We start from the raw sequence: 19,430 nt of genomic DNA on the forward strand, positions 1-19,430 counted from the left end.
TGGCAGGGAATAGGGAGGCAAAGTTTAAAACAGACACAGAAGGAACACCCATTCAGAGCCTGCCCCACATGTGGCCCATACATATACAGCCACCCAATTAGACAAGATGGATGAAGCAAAGAAGTGCAGGCCAATAGGAACCGGATGTAGATCTCTCCTGAGAGACACAGCAAGAATACAGCAAATACAGAGGCGAATGCCAGCAGCAAACCACTGAACTGAGAACGGGACCCCCGTTGAAGGAATCAGAGAAAGGACTGAAAGAGCGTGAAGGGATTCGAGACCCCATATGAACAACAATGCCAACCAACCAGAGCTTCCAGGGACTAAGCCACTACCTAAAGACTATACATGGACTGACCCTGGGCTCCAACCTCATAGGTAGCAATGAATGGCCTAGTAAGAGCACCAGTGGAAGGGGAAGCCCTTGGTCCTGCCAAGACTGAATCCCGAGTGAACATAATTGTTTGGGGGAGGGCGGTAATGGGGGGAGGATGGGAAGGGGAACAGTCACATACGGGGGGAGGGGGAGAGGTTAGGGGGATGTTTGCCTGGAACCCGGGAAAGGGAATAACATTCGAAATGTAAATAAAAAAATACTCAAGTTAATAAAAAAAGAAATATAATAACAGTGGCAATTGATTTTCATAAATGATGGATAAATTATAATAACCTAGTAAATGGATGTAATTTATTCCATACTTTGATTTTTTTCTAAGAGAATGATTTCCCTTAGAATAAATTCTCTTTGGAGAGTGAACAGTTATTATTATTGATGTAATAAAAGTAAAACTACTATGTGTTTCTGGAAAAGAAGAAGAAGAGGAAGAGGAGAAAGAAGAGGAAGAAGAGGAGGGGGAGAAAAAAGAAGAAGAGGAGGAGGAGGAGGAAGAAGAAGAAGAAGAAGGAGGAGGAGGAGAAGGAGAAGAAGAAGAAGAAGAAGAAGAAGAAGAAGAAGAAGAAGAAGAAGAAGAAGAAGAAGAAGAAGAAGAAGAAGAAGAAGAAGAAGTAGAAGAAGATTACAAGGGGCAAAATGTTCCCAGTCAGTTTGTGGGGCTGTACCCTTTTTTTTTCTCCACAGGGATGTCTTGTTGTCCACATCAGGAAGGTAGATTTCTATCTTCTCCAGGCACAATGGAGATGAATGACTGTAAGTAAGAGCCCTGTCCTTCACCATGAATCAGATATTCTCCAGGCACAGTCTAATAAAAAGGGAGAACATATATAGAAAGACAGAAAAGAGTCAGAATAAGGGGATCAAATCCAAAGAAGAATAGAGTGAAGAGGTTTGGAAATCCAAAAGGCAGCAAAAAGAATAATGACAGTTCAGAGGTGACAGACTCATAAGATGCAAAGCAAATAGTTACCTCATCACTCCATGGTAAAGGGGAAAGAAGCAGAAGCTGTTGCAAAAGCTAAGCCAGTTAAGAGACTTGGGTGCTGATCTCAAGGACAGTCTCACAGCACTCACAGGGTTCAAAACCATCTCAGTTCTTGGTGGGACAGTGATCCTCCATTGCACAGGTCTGTGGCAGAGAATATTCCTATTAAGTTACTCTGTGGGAACTAGAGTGCAGGCCCTGAAAGATGTTGAAAATCTATTGCTAAAAACTGAGCTAAGAATAAAAGGCCATGGGTTTGGGAAGGAGGTCATTAGGAGGGCACAACATGGGAGGAGTTAATGAGAAGGAAGGGAGAAATTATGCAAATGTACTATTCTACATCATTTTCAATAAATAAAATATTATTTATTTATTTATTTGAAGTGATGAAAATGACAACAGAATCCTGAGATAAACTGGGAATGAGAGAGCAGGGAAAAACCATAATCCAGAGAGTCTGCATTTGGCTTGCCACAGCCCTAGAGTAAAAGAAGGCCCAGAAAAGACAGGATGTCCCATATATAGAGAATAGGATGCCCGATGATGACAAACTAAAGGTGCAATTGGTAGGAAGCTCAGTTTGGGCAGGAAGAAGTGCCTATAGAAAGGGAACTTGCCATTAGTATCTAGGAACAGATCTCATCAACTGAGAGCAAACCTGGTATATGCGAACTGAGTGTGAGGTCAATGGGTAGATTAACAGCTTGCGCCATTTTTTTGCCTGATAGCTGCAGAGTCTGAGAACTCAGTCTCCAACAATGAAATACTGAGCTAGTAGGCTTACTGAAAGACTTAGAAGTTCTTGAGTGCACGAAGACAGGCTCTCTACCTACCTAGTGTTTTCTTCTATGGTCACTTAGCACATGCCCAGTGCACTTGGGAGACGCCTCACAGCTAGAACATTGGCTACCTCAGGGAATGCAATCTGGATCGTCTCAGTGGGGCGACAGCATCTTCCCAGCATACAGACTAAAAACCTACGGACTCTGTACACCAATGTGAAAACAGCTCTGACAACCAGCAGATAGTGTCCAACAGAGCGTCGGGAAACTTAACTACAGGCAAGACATCAGTCCACAGTTTAAAGACTACAATTCCCACCATAGTCATGTACCTGGTAGTCTCCAATTTTCTAGGACCTAGAAGGAGCACTTCACCATCACCACCCCTCCACTTTTTTCTTTTTAACTCTTGGGATTCTCCCCATTCTCTGATGTCATCATTAAGCTGTTAGGAGCAATTTTACTACATCCTTAAAATAAGCCTTTTATTCCCATCATATATTTATCTCAGTTTGTTTGTACATAGTTTTCATTATTGGATAATCTTGATCTTTTTTCTTTTTTTCATCTGAGCATTTCCTTTTCTCATCTCCTGTACTTTTGGCAGTGCTCTGCATTTACCTTGTATTATTTTAACTGGAATTTTTAAGTTACTTTTTCTAACTTCTTACTTTTTCCTGTTCTCCACAATATTATCCCCACTCACATAGTTCTTCTTCTTCAGGTTGTCTTCACATTTCTACTCCTTTTTCTGTGTCTCCTTCATTATCTCTTTTGCTTACTGCATCCACATTTACCCCAGCTAAAGAGTGTGACTGTGTCTTGAATGGTTTAATGTTGGTGCTGTTATGGCAGTGTGCTCTCTCCCCTCTAACTGGAACTAGTGACCAAAATCTCCAGAGTAAGTGGCTCAGCCCTGTCTGGTGGAACACAGCTATAACTGTAGAACTGAGGAGGCTGAGGCAGGAGGATCCAATGTTTACACTTTGCTATATAGTAAGTTTGTAGCCATTCTTGGCCTCCTCGTGAGATATCTCCAAGCAACACAGAACGAAACAGGAAAAGGAGAAAAAATGACTGACATGTTCAACATGAGATCCTCAAGACATGTCAAAACCCAAAGGTATAAAAAGTGCAGCGTAGAAAACAGCAATGTGACAAAAGAAATAATATGACCCCTGCAAAAGGTCATAATTCCTCAGGAAATTCACAAACATCTAGATGAAGATTTCATGGGTTTATTTGATCAATGAATTCCAAAAAGATCAAACAAGCAGATGAATTCACGCTATTATTTGCAGAGGAAAGTCAACAACATAGAAGAAAATGTCAGTGGGACTGATGAGCAAAACAGCAAGGTACATAAAAAATGTCGGTAACATGAAAGAAAGATTCGGCAGGAAATTTGAGATTTTTGAAAAAAAAATTAAAAATGGTAGAAATGAAGAAACCAAAAACAAGCCATTGGAGAACAGCATGACAAATGGTTTAATGAAGAAGGAGAAAGATATTATTGAGCAAACAAAGCCCTACTAAGAGGACAGAAAATAACAAAATAATTTTACACCAACTGAAAAACCAACAAGTTACAAAATTATAGGAATTAGCAAACATCTCTCAAGAAGAATAACATTATATGTATATAACCAGAACTTGCCAATAAACACAGATTAGCCACCTAGATGCCTAGATAAAAACAAACAACAACAACAAAAATCATTGACTATTACTATCTCCAGAAAACACACCCTTTGGGTCAGACACTGTTGGAGAGTGAGACAATCTAGCAAGTGAGTGAAACCCGAAAAGATTTTGGAATAGCTATCCTATATGTGATGAAGTAGACTTTAAAACAAATTACCCAAGTGAGCAATAAATGGGACAATTAATTATGAAGATATAGTAACTGAGGTAGGCATGGTGGCACACACCTTTAATTCCAGCACAAGGTAGACAGAAGTGGCTAATCTCTGTGATTTTGAGGCCTGCCTGATTAACAGTTCCAAAACAGGGCTACATGGAAAGACTGTCTTAAAAAAAGAAAAGAGCATGAGAAGTATGAGGAGGAAGAAAAGGAGGAGGAAAAGGAGAAGGAGGAGGAGGAAGAAGAAGAAGAAGGTAAAACAACCGTAGATACACATCAAATTTTGGAGTTCTTATCTTGATAAAACATAATGGAGGCAAAACTTCAGATAAACTCTTAAATAATAATAGTTGATAATAAAAATATCCCACAGTCATCTTTAGATATTTCATCCAAGCTGAAGATCAATAAAGAAATTACACAAGGCAAATGTACTTAAGAGAGATATATAGACTGTTCTATCCAACATATGTACATAAAGGATACATATTGTTCTCAGCAGCCTATGGAAATTTCTTTAAATGATATTTAGCAATGCAGTTTTCACCAACATAAAAGAATCAAAATATTTTCTTATTGCAGGTCAGATCGCAAAGGAGAAAAACTAGAAATCAATAGCATGAGAAACTACAGAAAATACAAAAACACATGAAGACTGAACATTATAATCTTTTGTATGTATGTGGTACATATGTGTGTGCATGTTCATGTGTATGTATGTGTACACTTGCATATGGATGTGTGAGTCCGTTCATTCAGAGGTTAGAGGTCAATGTATGTGTGTGAGGACTCTTTCTTAGTCAATCTCTATCTCAGTTTTTAAGATAAATCTCTCACTAAACCTGTAGCATGTTGATTTGACCTGATTGGACTGGCCAGCACATTCCCAGCATTCCCCTGCTTCTGCCTCTATAAAACTTCAATTACTATATTATTTAGGTGCTACAGAACTCATATTGACAGCCTCTGAAAAGGATACTTTTGAATGACAAGTCAGACAGTGAAGGAGTCAGAGAGGAAATTTAAAAATTCCTAGAATCACAAGTAAACACACAAGCTAAGAGAATCTTTGGAATAGAAAGGGTTGTTCTAGAAGGAAAGTTTGTACCTGTGAGTGATTACATTAAAAATTAGAGAGATCTCTCCACAGTGAGTCACAACTGGGTAAGGTATAGAAATAAAGAAACTGCAGAATGTTCAGCCTGAAAGGGAGCATAATTATTGTAACTCCCACCCCTCAAAGCTTAGGGATCAACATGGAAGAACCTGAGGTGGTGGATGATGTCAACGGAGGAACATTATCATCTGAACTCAGCAGAGTAGCTGCACATACGAATCCATAGCTGTTTCTACAGTGTACAATACCTGTGTATAGCCAGACCAAATCCCAGCAGGGAGAAGGGAGTCTGGCACAATCCCAGCCAAGCTGTGAAGTTACTGACAATTGTTAGTTGCTTGGAGAGGGAGAGACAACTTTTTCCTAAGAGTATAGTGTAACCCCTGGTTACTTGACTACTCTCCTGTAGTAGACCAGACGTTCAACAGGCTTTGTAAGAAAGACAACGGATACAAAGATAGGTGAGTAGAGAAGTGGTTTTGAATTGCAAATATCTGAGAGGGGAGTCAAATACAGTTAAACCATTGTTTTGCAGTACTCAAAGAAGTAATAAAAAAATCAAAGAGATATTGGACAAATGTCCTTGTAAATCAAGCACTTACAAAAGCAAGAAAAAATTGTATGTCCAAACAAGAAAGAAGAGTTAGGGTGTAAGTTAAAGAGACGCTGAAAAGCAATACATAGAATTAATAAACCACTATGATTATTCTTTGTAAAAAAAATAAAATTGACAAAGATGAAGGAAGAAAAGATTCAGATTAGCAAAATTAAAAATGAAAAAGGAAGGTCATTTCAGTTTCTAATGCTACTTAAGAATCATTAGAGAATATTTTCAAAAGCTGTACTCTGAAACCTAGCTTCTAATTTTAGCAGAAACCTCACATAGGGTCTCCAAACCCAACTCTGAGCCTGGTTGGTAAAGCCTTGTGTCCTTGCTAATCAGTTTCTTATCATTAAGCCATCTGGGATTGAAAGACCTTAGTAGTGCCTATTTCCACTTCAATGGTTGTCTTAGTCACTGCTCTATTGCTATGAAGAGGCACCATGACCAAGGCAACTCTTACAAAAGGAAGCATTTAATTGGGGGCCTGCTTACAGTTTCAGAGTCCATTATCATCATGGCAGGGAGCCTAGCAGCAGGCAGAGAGGCAAGGCACTGAAGAGGTATCTGAGATCTTCAGCCTGATTTACAAGCTGGAGGCAGCTGGAGGCTAGGGAGAAAATGAACAGGGGAAGGGAGTAAGGGAGAGAGGCAGAGGGTGTGTGTGTGTGTGTGTGTGTGTGTGTGTGTGTGTAGAGAGAGAGAGAGAGAGAGAGAGAGAGAGAGAGAGAGAGAGAGAGAGAGAGAAGAGAGAGAGAGAGAGAGAGAGAGAGAGAGAGAGAGAGAGAGGAGAGAAGAGAGGAGAGAGAGAGAGAGAGAGAGAGAGAGAGAGAGAGAGAGAGGAGAGAGGAGAGAGAAGAGAGATTGAGGGTTTTGAAACCTCAAATTTCAGCCCAAGATCACAAATCCTAAAACAAGGACACACCTCCTAATCCTTCCCAAGAGTCCATGAACTGGAAAACCAAGCATATGACCCTATGGGGACATTCTCATTCCAACCACCACAATGGACTTCAACTTTGTTAATCTCATTATCATTGACTTTTGACTTTGACAACTGAAACTCTAGGGAAGGAAGGAGACAGACCACCAAGGGTCAGGAGGCAGCCCTGGACAGTCATCATAGCAGAGAGGCTGGCCCTCCTATGTTTTTGTGAATCATAACATGTGGGCTCATAAGAAAGTAAAGGACTATTTTTCCTTTCAGTTTTCTAAGTGATGTAAAATATTCCTACTAAATGTCAAGTGGTAAGTATGAATTTAGTGTTTAGTGTTTACTTCTCCTTAAACAGTCACCAGACCTTGAGGTTTTTCCTCAGTTTATCACAGTTTGTAGCATTCACAAAGAAGAAAGGAGGTATTTTATTATAAAATGTAACTAATGTATTACATGTTATCATCATTGCAAACCCTTGTATGTAACCCAGAGGATGATATACACTTAGTATCTGACCCAACTTTTTAATGAGTAATTTTTAGTTAAAGCCTATTTAAAGCAAACGTCTAAGACATTAACCAACTCCCAATAACTGACTCTTATACGTTATGGTGTCTTGTCCATGTTGTTATTTGTTATTCCTAAATAACTAACCAAAGCATATAATTTCATTTTCCTAAGACTTATATTTAAAAGCCATACAACTTACCAAAATGATTTCAAACCACAATTTCAAATACCAGCATTTTATTTAGCTATGAACCTCATGAGACAGACATCATGACATCCTATGTATATCACACTATACAGTATTATATTGATGACAGATATCATCAATATAATATTGAATTAATCTTCAATATTTTATGGGGAAAAAAGGAGCAGTGTTGGCTGCCTTATTGAAGGGCAAAGTTATACAACACACAGCTTTACAGAAGTAGCATATCAGTGCAGTACGGGGACATGGGGATGGTGGCACTAAAACCATTTCATCCCATGGTGGTAATCTTACTTTTATTTGACACAGAAAAGATACTGCCTTTTTGAAGACTCACAAAACTAGCCTCGCAGAAAGCCCGTTGAGTGCTGGATGTGAAGAAAGGTATGTAACTCGAGAAATCATTGAACACATTTTAGAAAATAAAGATGCTTATGACAATTTCAAACTCTAAGATCGCCAAAGAAGGACTTAGATATCGTTGAGATGAGTAAAGGGGATCCTGATGCATTTATTTTATGCTTCCTTCAGTTTGAAGTTCATTTTGAGGTTTATAAAAGGTGGAGTGATCGACAAAACATCGGGGCTGAAAGAGTCCTGGCTGAGGCTGTGAACTGGACTGCAGAGAAAGGACACACCTCTCTCCTCTGCAAACATTACTCAGCACCTTTTCAGATGTGGCTGGCAGCAGACAAGCTAACCCTTTCAGCTGTCGCTCCGTTATACTATTCTGCCAAAAAGAAGGCAGAGAAGAAATCAGCACCGGGGCAAAGACCGACAATGGAAACCTATGATGTCCACTGAAGTTCCTCCTGTGTCCTATTTTTTTTTTCCTTCCAGCTCCCTAAAATCATAAATAGAGTCCTTCTCTGTCTGACATCTTGGACCAAAATGCTCTCCATACTGTGCTCGATAATTTTTCAATTGAATATTAATAACTAAATGGATTCATAATCCATTTATTTCCCCTTGGTCACCTACTCATCACAGACTAAAGAAAAGGACAATGCCATTATCTTCCTGGCCTAACTCTAACATACGTGTCATTGCCAAATCAAAGGAAATGTGATCCTCAAACAATTCACAGAGTTTCCTTTAGCTAACACACTCCACCACTTGAGGAACCTGAGAATATCCCACTAACTTTTGATCGAATGAAGACTTTTTAAAAGAAATCTAGAGTTAAGAAAGGAAAGTTACATCTACAGGCTCCTTCTCAAAGCTAACCATATTGGTAGTCAGAATTCAGGTCTCTTACATAGTGACTAAGTCTGTGTTGAAAAATAATAAACTAATAAACATTCTTTACCCATTCTGAAACTCATTTGGGGGTAGAACAACAGTTTTACAGAGGTCACCTAGGACTATGAGAAACACAGATATTTACCCTATGATTCATAACAGTAGCAAGACTACAGTTATGAAGTAGCATTAAAAAGAATTTTATAGTTGGGAGTCACCAGCATGAGGAACTATCATAAAGGGCCATAGCATTAGGAAGGTTGAAAACCGCTGCTCTATACTACCAAAACCAAACTTTGGGTCAAAGGGAAGGAATTAGCAAAATTGAGTTATACAGTCATAATCTCATTTGGTAACTAAGCTAAAATCATATCTTTGCTTTGGTATAGAGTTTATTTGTCAAACAAGTTTAAAAGTACAAGGTTTAGAAACAGTCCTTCTATTGATGTCATTACAAATTTCTGAGTTGATTACACATGTGAGTAAAGGGCCCAATAGCAAATTCATGGCTCTGACTTTGTGAGAGAACTTACAAGATAGTATTAAGATATAAAGACAACAGTCCAGATTGTTTTACATAGATGGTTTTCAAAAACGTCAGAAACCCACAAAATTTGAGATTTAAAGTTATTTATCTTTTGTTGAGACATATCTGCTCCTAACAGTTACCCTTTGGTGGATTTAATGAAGAATGTGAACATCTCAACCTCCAGATGAGGCAATACTTTGTGGGTAGGCAGCCACCGGACAAAACTGCCTGTTTCATCTGCAGACTAATACTGTCCAGAAAAGGACAAATTATGCAGAATAGTTGACTGATAAACTCTGCCAAGACAGGGTGATCAGCCCTTCGAAATCTGCATTTCAACAGTCTGTCAGTTGCTTTTGGACCAGAAGGCTGAAGACTTGTGCTCACATGTTCCTAACAGAGGACTGTGCTGGTGGAGATTTGTCCCTACAACCTCTCAGTTCTGGAAGCCCTGTTGGACTTCCTGTGTGTATAGACATTTGGCCATTCAAAGATTTCTGACGCGGTTGAAGGCTGGTAGTCTTGTAAACAACGCAAGCTGTTTAGCATTGAGAAGGATAATAAATTTGAAAGGTGCTTTTTTAGATGGAGTATGACCTCAAAGCAGGATGTACGTCAGGCATAGAATTAGAGTCTTTTAGGATAGGTGACCAGGAGAAGGAGGGATGGGTGCGAGAGAAGTTTGAAGGAAGAGGAGGAGACAGGAAGAGAAAGAGAGAAGAGACAGGAGGGAGAGGGAAAGAAGCCATGGCAGGCGACGCTAAGATTCCGTTCTGTGTGTTTACAGGTTGTTATTAATGTTCTTAAGGGATGGGTGGTACCGGGCTTTGTTTGTTTAGGTGGCCAATTATACCTTATCAATTGGATCTAAGGTTATTGTCTTGTGTGTTCTTTTATGTGCCGGTTTGAGTGTAGGAAAGTGTGCGACGGCTGGAGACACTGGGCCGCCGAGGAGTTGGGATGTGTCCACAGTGCCGGACCTAGTGGGGATAAAAGACAACCATACTTTTTTATTTTTTATATTTTACAACAAGAATTCATGACAATTACAATTTCGTTAAAGATGCATTCACGATCAAGCTGATTTAAACAACAGAAGGAAGCATTTCTGTCTTGGAGACCTAGCTTCTCAACCACAGACTTCTCTTAGTGGCATCATTAAACGTAGAGCATTTAGGGTTCAGAGTCTGGTTCTAGTTCTGAATGCAATTTCTTGACTCCTCTTGGCTTCAATTCCATCGGTTCTGAAGCCTACAGACATTAGAAACCTACATGAAGCCTCTTTCCCTTTAAAACATTGACTCCCAGTAGTCACTCGCAGGCAGACAACTGTACATAGGCCACACGACTCCCTGCTTTTTCTGTGACCATAGGAGGTGCACAGAAGTGATAGGTCACAAGGGACTGAAGTATAAGCTGGGAAAATCAGGATCTCTTTCTGGGCAACACTAAATTGGGCTAAGAGTCAGAATGTCAAGGAAACCTGAACTCAAAGTGATCTGTAGTTGAATTTGGGGAGGTGAAACTTGGAGCAAGCAAAGAACTGTAAAGGTGAAAGAGAGGAAAGCAGGGACAAAAGCAACTGCCAGTCACCAAGATAAAGAGAGGGTTCACCTGATTAGGTGACCAGACTCCCAGGGGCACTTCTGCCTCCGCCTTATTAGTCTTTAGGCCCTTGTCTCCCTGATTGGATGCTCACTATTAATGCACCGATTACTTATATTAAGCTGAAGTAAGTTCTTAATGTAAATCTTCCGTGACACAAACATAATGTGAAAATGCTTTTCACGTCACACTTTTTCTTTAATTATTCATAATCCTATCTTTGTTTATTTTTATTTGTAAGACACAATCTTGCTCTGTAACCTGGCAGGGGCTGTAATTCACTCTATAGTCTAACCTGGTCTTTTATCACCCTGCCTCATTCTTCCGGTGCTGGGATTATAGGAACGAGCCACACAAATGGCTGGATTCTTCTGTTTTTTGTTTTTTTTTTTGTTTTCTGTTTTGTATTTTTTAAGTTACTCTCTGACAAATTCATTCATGTCCATTCTGTATGTTGATAATTTTTATCAACCTGTTAGGCCACACCCTTATTCCCAATAAGTTCTTTCTGAGTTTCATGTCCCTGCTTTTTGGAAGGTCACAGATGAGTGTAATTAAAGCTGTTGGCATGAACATGGGTTTTTGTGGGGGCCATTTACTGGAGCATGGCCATGTAACAAGTAGCTTCAGTATTGAATGGAATTACCTTCCTGTGTGATTGAATATCATGGGCCCAATCTTGTGTAAGTAACCATAGCCACTGTGACTTGGTTATAGCCGAGTCACTTCCAGGAAACAATGTTTCTCAGCACTCCTTTTATATTATTTCTTTCCTATGAGTTGTTGCTCAGAGAGGCCGGCCCATAAAACAGTATTAGCTACTGCGGTTACCTTCGCTTGCTCATCAGAGATGGACACTAGGACCCTGTTGCTGAAGACATTACAGTCTTTGGTTACAGAAAACAGAGAAATTAAACTGGAACTGACCTAGAAGTTTCCTCCCTGCTGGTTAGCATTTCTAGTCCCAGAAAGTGCTTCTGCAAACTGCTAGCGGACAATGTCATCATGGCCTAAATCATTTGTGACCAAGCTACCAGGAAAGTACGCCGACTGGTGCAGTGATGACGCGGCTGATTATTATGAGGGAAGCCACCTGCTGTCTGATTGTCTATGAAGCCCGCTTCACTGGATGGATTCATGCCTATCACGGTGAGCCTGGTCCTAAGCCTAGGGCTAGGGAATTCGTAAGCACAACTGTTGTTTGGCCATGCTGTCAAGCTACTTTCCAAATATGCTTGTTTATGCCCAAAGGTAGTGCTGCTCTCAACCTTGGCCAGAGAAACTTCATCTTGTAATGGGCAAAAGTTAATGTGGACATTCATGAATAACCGTTGTTTGAGAAGACGTGACTTTGAATGCTCACCCTAAATGCATCATCTCTACCACCTCCTAAATGGCTCATGGAACATGGCAGAAGAATGTCTGTGTTTTTACATGAACTTGTAAGTTCATAGAGAATAATGGAAAAGTTCAACAAAATGAAATATTATAAAATACCAACTTGCCCGATGGATCTAATAATTTCAGTACTTATTTATTTTTTATTGGATATTTTATTTATTTACATTTCAATTGTTATCCCCTTTCCCAGTTTCTCCTCCGCAAACCCCCTATTCCATACCCTTTCCCCCTACCCCTATGAGGCTGCTCCCCCACTCACCTATCCACTCCCACCTCCCCGCCCTGGCATTCCCCTACACTGGGGCAACGAGCCTTCACAGAACCAAGGGCCTCTCCTAGATGCCAGACAAGGTCATCCTTTGCAACATATGCAGCTGTGGGTCCCCCCATGTGTACTCTTTGGTTGGTGGTTCAGTGGCTGTTTTACTGTTTTAAATACTGAAATATAATGACATATACATATGGATGACATTAGGAACTATATTGAGTTACAATATTAGTAAAATAAACTAAAGTAGAAAAAACACTCATCTTTTAAAACTGGGGATATTGCTAAATATACATTGCTTGCTTAGGATGCCCAAAGCTGTGAGCCTGATCCCTTGAGACACATTATAAATAAAGTCAGGGTATAAAACAAAAGCTGGGCATTCAATAGGGAAGGGTTTTAAAAATCTTGATCTCGTAGATATCTTCCAAAAATTACACCATCCCAATAATTCATATTGAAAAAAACTTTAAAAACCCCAGAGGTAAATATGTTTTTAAAAAACAACAAAAAAGGCCTTTAACAAAATCTCAAGCATTTATGTCAACAACATGGCTGAGACACTAAAGTTTCGTGCTACGGATTATGACAGAAAAGTTTGACCAAAAATGAAGCAGCCATTTTTGCTGTATCTTCGTAAAAGAAGAAAATGGGTCTTGGAGAGTGACTGGTTTTTAGAACTATATAATCTTTTCTAATGACCTAGTCACATTGCAGTCATTCAATAATTTGAACAGTTCTTATTACTGTTTAACCAATTCAGACCCCAAAGACCTCTGTCTGATAGAGCAAGTTTTGGCCTGTCTCACATTATGTTATGTTATTCATTTTAAAGTGATTCTTTCTTTTCCATAGAAAGTCAATTTGTTTTGACATTATTATATATTCTTTTGACAGAATAACAAAACACGTTCTGAATGTCACATTTCACCATCCAAAACATCTTAGTATAAAATTATGCAGTGTTTTAAATGCTTGAAAAGTAGGTCCATGTGTAGAAAATAAATTATATATGATAAAAGTATCAGAATTTTATATTCATCTGGCATATTATTAGAAGTCATGCCATCTGGTGATTTATTAGTTACTAGGAAAACAGTGGAACTAAAACAAAGAGTAATCATTAAATAGCAGTCAATGAGTCAACCAACTGCTAAAGAAATATTTAAACCAAATCTATAGGCACATAGGTATTAGAAGGCATGGGGTAACCAGAGATTTGTAATATGTTCTCCTTGAATTATAGTAACTGTACTGCAATGGGCTATGGGATCAATACATGAGCTGTCATGCCCCTCTCTACTTTCCCCACCAGCTGTTAGGAAACACGAAGGGGAACTGGGACCAGCAAAGAAGAATGCTTGAGCATTTGATGACATTTCACCACTTCCTGTAGCTTGCATGAGTTTTATTACAGAGTTTGACACTGTATTTAATTTTACAAGTTGGATCAAGTTGTTTAGTAAGCAAAAAAGAAATAAGCAAATGAGATTGCACCTGGCTACAATTTCTGTTCATCTCCAGCAGTCTGTTTTTCCACCAGGAGAAAACGTAAGTACACTCACATTACGTGGGACAAGGCCATCAGCATGAATGACGCTACCCCTTTGGTTTTTCTCATCTCCAAAATGGAATCTCTTTTTCAGGATTTTATCTTTACTGATTTATCATAAGCATTATATGATACCTCACTGGTCTGCCTAACAGAGACATAAGGATCGTAGAAAGATGAGCAGCGAGATAATGCTGATTTTGTATGCAAAGTACAAATTTCAGTAAAGATTGTTGCTGTTTTCAGTGGTATAACAACGTTATTAAATGTTTTAATCCAGGTCTGCCTTTTTTGTTGTTGTTTGTTTTTACCTGTTTGAGGAGTCTTGCTATGCTATTGGCTTTTTTAGACCTGGTTATGTGTCTAGAATGGCAGTGAACTGAACAGTGGTTCCATTGGTCCTCTTATTTCAAACCCTAAGTAATTAAGAGTCCAAGTTTGAGGCACCACTCAAAGCTTGTGTTTGTCTTTGTACACACAAATTTGACATTTTAAGAGGAGGAAATGAAACAAAATATGATTTTTCATAGGAAGAAAGTTCATAGTTCTCCTATTCCTGTTATTAATCAGAAATAATGTTTCATTGATTATTTATTAAAACAAACACAATTTATAATTCCTCCAAGTTTGTGACTAATGTTTCAACTACATCATTTTTATTGTACAGTTCTTTTTTTTGTTTTGTTTTGTTTTGTTTTGTTTTGTTTTTTGTTTTTCTCCCGGAGCTGGGGACTGAACCCAAGGCTTTGCGCTTGCTAGGCAAGCGCTCTACCACTGAGCTAAATCCCCAACCCTATTGTACAGTTCTTGATTCAGGGTATATTGGTCCACCCACGTGTGCCACTCCTATCTTTCCTGTCTTGGTGGACCAATTTAGAGTCTCAAGGTTGTCTCATTTCACACTCCTACTTCTCCTTGGAAGTATTCATGCCTTTTTCTATATACCACTTAAGCATTTCTTTTCCATTTCAACATTCTGACTAATGGTACTTATTAAACAGTCATAGTCCACTTTAATTTCTGAAGATGTTAGTACACCTTCCCTGGATCTCACAGAGTTGTTATAACCAACTGGAATCTCACAGATATGCCTGCAACAGACCTAACTCAGAGACCGATAGTTACAGAAAAGCCAACTCAGGTTTATCACGAAGGCTCTAAGAATCTGTATTGTCCACTCCGGCTTTGGACTCACTGCAAACACATGCTTTATAGGCAGCTATAACTCCCTAAAGATATATATATATAGTGGTGGCCAAGTCTTTCAAAGAGCTACTTTCCTATTGATAGTCAGTGTGCATGGCTACCATCAATCAGCACCAAGGATTCCACTTTTTTCATGGAGCATCTCCCCATGTTTCTGATAAAAAAAAGTTGTGAATGGGTGAGAGCCATGGGCCTTTTAAAAAGCATAGGTAGATACATGATAGGTGATTAATAGATAAATAGATTGATAGCCTTCCTAAAGTGTAGATAAGCACGATTTATTATTTCTGTCTTGGTGAACATTGTTATTTACTTTATCTCGCAAGGAAATTAGTTGATCTGACACCACTTCCATTCACACCGTTGTACTGGCTTTTATTCTATGCTGTTCTTGATGGCTGTCGATTTGAATACATGAGGTTTTTGTTTTTTCTTTAGAAGAAATTTAAGGTATCGAATGAAGATGAAAGTTTTAAGGCCATTTCACCTCTTTTCTCAAGGGCAATATTCCCAACATACTTTCTCCTAGCGTTAGGTACTAGGCTAAACCAAACATTCTGTTAACCATTTAGATATAGAGCTCAACATCTTATATTCTTTTTATATTTTTAATAGGTGGTGAATGAATGAAAATTACAGTTTGCCTGTATTTTAAAATTCTTCTGTCTACTTCTTGCCTAGAAGGAAATGCCAGTTTTTAGAAATCTGTTGGTATTACATCCATTAATCCCTGTTAACTTGCTCCCTCTAAATACTAGGGCTTGTAAATCTCAGGAAATTAGGTATCTCCTGAGAGCTGGTTTAAACAGGAGTCAGTTTAAAAACTTTTTTATCTTAGCTTATCTAGACCTCAATTGAAAATACAGGGTATAAAAACTAGCTAAGATATACAAAACCCTTTCATTCAGTTCTTGATTTGAAGTAGTCTTGTAGATAAAATACATGTAGCTAATGAAGTGCTCTGTAGAAATATTTGTATTCTATTCACATTATTTATATTGCTTTTCACTCAACTGTTTTTATTATAATTTATGTTATAGCTATACTATTTCATACATACATATATGTTAATTAAGGATATATTAGGGTTACGGTAAAGGTAGGGAATAGCATCTTATCAGTTAGTGTTTTAAATCAGTATTTGTAAAACTTTGTAGTCACGAAAATTCATTAAAGACCTATTTTCCTCATTTATCACTTTAGTCTGTAAGTTTTTTTATATATATTTTACTCTTGAAACCATTTACTACAAGCTACTTTTCCATTATAAATTTTAAGAAGTTGACATTGTAACAGTGTTATAGTTTTTGACTTATAAGAAGCAGGAGATAATAATGTCAAAAATCAGAATGACTGTATGCCTAAATGTCACTCTGTGTGGATAATCATTAAACTAACACACCCATCCAACTAAGAAAATATTGCCAGTATTTAAACCAATAACATGAAAGCATTGACATTTTCAAATGTAGAACATTTGGTAAAATGCTGTTATTGAATCGATGCATATTTATCATGAAAGATTTTAGTTAAGAGTGAGCAGTTGTGTCACCCTTTGCCATATATTTGGTGATTGAAAGATGAATTTTTAGACATAAACATAAAAATTCATGCAAGCTGTTTTATCATTCACAGTAAAAGATGCTTTTTAGTATCCATAAGCCATTGATTTGCAGAGACATGCTTTGTTAAGTCCATGTAAAATTATTTAGATAATATATCATTTTAAATAAGTATTATTCACATATAAATTTGTTACCGAGAAAGTAATATTCAACAAATGGCATTTCAGTGGGTTTTTTTTCCCCCCAAGGGCCATTTATCTAGTAGGCCAGCAGGGCTTTTACATATGGCATGGCTTAATAATATTTAAAAATGAAGCAATTTGAAGAGCTGCTTACCAAGTTGGGTTAGGATATATAAGTGTGTGTGTGTGTGTGTGTGTGTGTGTGTGTGTGTGTTGTGTGTGTATGTCGTGTGTGTTGTGTGTGTATGTTGTGTGTGTATGCGCGTGCATGCACACGCGCACACGTAAGACACAACTTCTGCTTTGAAGAAAGACATGGTCTATTAGACACACTTGATTTTAATGTCGACTTGCCACAAATTCACATCTCCTGAGTAGGGTATCCCCAACTGAAGAATGGTCTTGATTATCTTAATTGATGTGGGAAACCCACCCCAAATGTGGGTGGCAGATTCTGGTAGCCATCCAGATAAAGGAAGACTTAGTGGGAAAGAGCTTATTCACGGCTTGCTGACCTAGCCTTTCCTTTAGCTGTCAAGTTTATTGACCATCTAGTTTTTGTAGCCAATTCCTTTACCAATAATCAGGACCATTGGTGCCTAGGTACCTAGCTTCTATCACAGACTAAGATCTAGGTACCTACCAGGTACCGTCCATATTTTGGCTACTATATTGTGACTGTTAAGGTACCCAGTCTTGTGGAATGAGCAACAGCCAAGTTGCCAGACTTCTCAGTGTGAGACAGCCACTGTGGAAGTTCTCTGCTGAGGCAGCCTTAAGAACCACATAATGACAGGTTCTCACGCTCTCTGGTGTGAGATAGCTGTTGTTACTATTTTAATGTCAACTGACTGAGTAAATTACACACACACACACACACACACACACTTTTGAAACATAGACATACAGAAGAAGATGTGATTAATGATTAATTCCTTCAGGACTTTGGGAGCGGGAAATGTTGCCAAGAAGCTTCCCCAGTACGCTTGAGCTCCGATGAAAGTATACTAGGAAGCAAAAGAAAGGGCTGTGGGTATATGAGGCATGTAAAATTAATATAATGTTTTGATATTTAGGAGAAAATTGCAAAACAAAATGATGACAGTGTTTGAAAGGGTTTGATCAGTGCCAAGCATTACTCTATGTACTTGGCAAACATGACCTTAGTCCTTATGCTGGGATTTGCAAAGGCAGATCGGGATCATGATTTTATGGATGAGGAAGCAGAAGTCAGAAGACAAAAATGACATTATCAACTTGCTCCCATGTACAGCCAGGGCTGAACTGCGAATGCTGATTTGCCATAAGTCTAGGCTCCTAGAGTCTGAATCATATTAGCTGGAACTTTATCTCTGTTCGTGGCCGAGTGCCTGGGACCATGTTTATAAATATCCACTGAATGAAGAATAAGTGAGTCAATCGAAACAGAACTCACTTGGGCTAGTTAATTTCATTGGTGGTATTTATGGAGAGCGGAGGAAAGAATTCCAGAGACATGATTTGTCAAAACTCTCTAAAGAAAATGATGACACCAGATATTGATCAAAATGAATGCTCCCATTTGTTTTTTCTCCCTGCCGCCGCCCCCTCCACAGTCTCATTTCAGCACAGTTCTTGACTATCCCAGGATGGATATTCCTGATTCGTGCTGCAGACATTGGGAATATTTTCACTCTTAAAATTCAACAGCCAATCTTTGTAGAAAGTGAAAGTAGTGATCTCCATTTTATAGACAAGAAAGACAAGGAAGAGAGGATATTACAGAGAGATAGCGAACACCTCCTAATGTTATAGCATCATCTAGTTTGGGAAGAATGCAATCGGGCTGGCACAAAAGGTAACTTCACATGAAGAAATAGAGACTTTGAGAAATCTCTTCTGAAGTAGCTTGTCTGTGTGTAGAAGGATGAGATGTTACTGAGCCTAGAGGGAAAAGAGGGGCTTTATCAGGAAGAGGTAGGTGTCTTACATACTGGAGAAAAAATGCTGCAAAACTAATGAAAATTCTAGAATAGAGCATGGATGTGAAGATGGGGTAACAAGAAGTCTTTATAGAAGAAGGAGTTCCTTCAAAACTCAAGGACATGGTGTTCTACCTTCCCAACACATGTCTTCATCTGTAAATCATGGTTTAAATTGATAAGACAGAAAAATGCTGCAAGACTAAAGTCGGGCTCCATCCAATCAGATTTAGGTTTCAATTCAGCTCCTATATCTTCTCCCTTCATGGTATTCCCACTTAAAAGCAGATTAAGGTGCATATTATCAATGGATTTTTTATTCTTGGCTAACAATCCAACAGAGGTTTCTTTCTTTTTCTCTTTGTTTATTTGTTTGTTTCTCTTTAACCTTTGGAATGAATTGGACACTTAGTCTTGCCCGGGTACCTCTGTAGACAAGAAAGTACAGGGTGGCTTTGTGAATGAAAACAGCATCACCATCCTGAGAAACAATTATAACTCCAAAGACTTTATCTGTA

At 38.6% G+C, this 19,430-nt stretch overlaps 1 protein-coding gene and 1 long non-coding RNA gene across 5 annotated transcripts in view; one reads left to right on the top strand and one right to left on the bottom strand.

Moving 5' to 3' along the window:
- Nucleotides 1-19,430, bottom strand: part of Scn1a (sodium voltage-gated channel alpha subunit 1) — a 119,528-nt gene that overhangs the window by 84,092 nt on the left and 16,006 nt on the right.
- LOC147995488 (uncharacterized) overlaps nt 1-19,430 on the top strand; it is a 78,436-nt gene that overhangs the window by 35,719 nt on the left and 23,287 nt on the right. Inside the window, exons 4-6 of one of the 3 annotated variants that reach the window (XR_015683540.1) lie at nt 7,711-7,785; nt 13,762-13,997; nt 14,093-14,278. This is a non-coding gene — a long non-coding RNA (uncharacterized LOC147995488). Of the gene's footprint in view, nt 1-7,710; nt 7,786-7,932; nt 10,042-13,761; nt 13,998-14,092; nt 14,279-19,430 lie in introns of those variants that run through there. The other 2 variants (XR_015683541.1, XR_015683539.1) reach the window with 2 other exon arrangements.

The sequence above is a fragment of the Rattus norvegicus genome, chromosome 3, assembly GCF_021556685.1.
Source record: "Rattus norvegicus strain SHRSP/BbbUtx chromosome 3, alternate assembly SHRSP_T2T, whole genome shotgun sequence".
Lineage (NCBI taxonomy): Eukaryota > Metazoa > Chordata > Mammalia > Rodentia > Muridae > Rattus > Rattus norvegicus.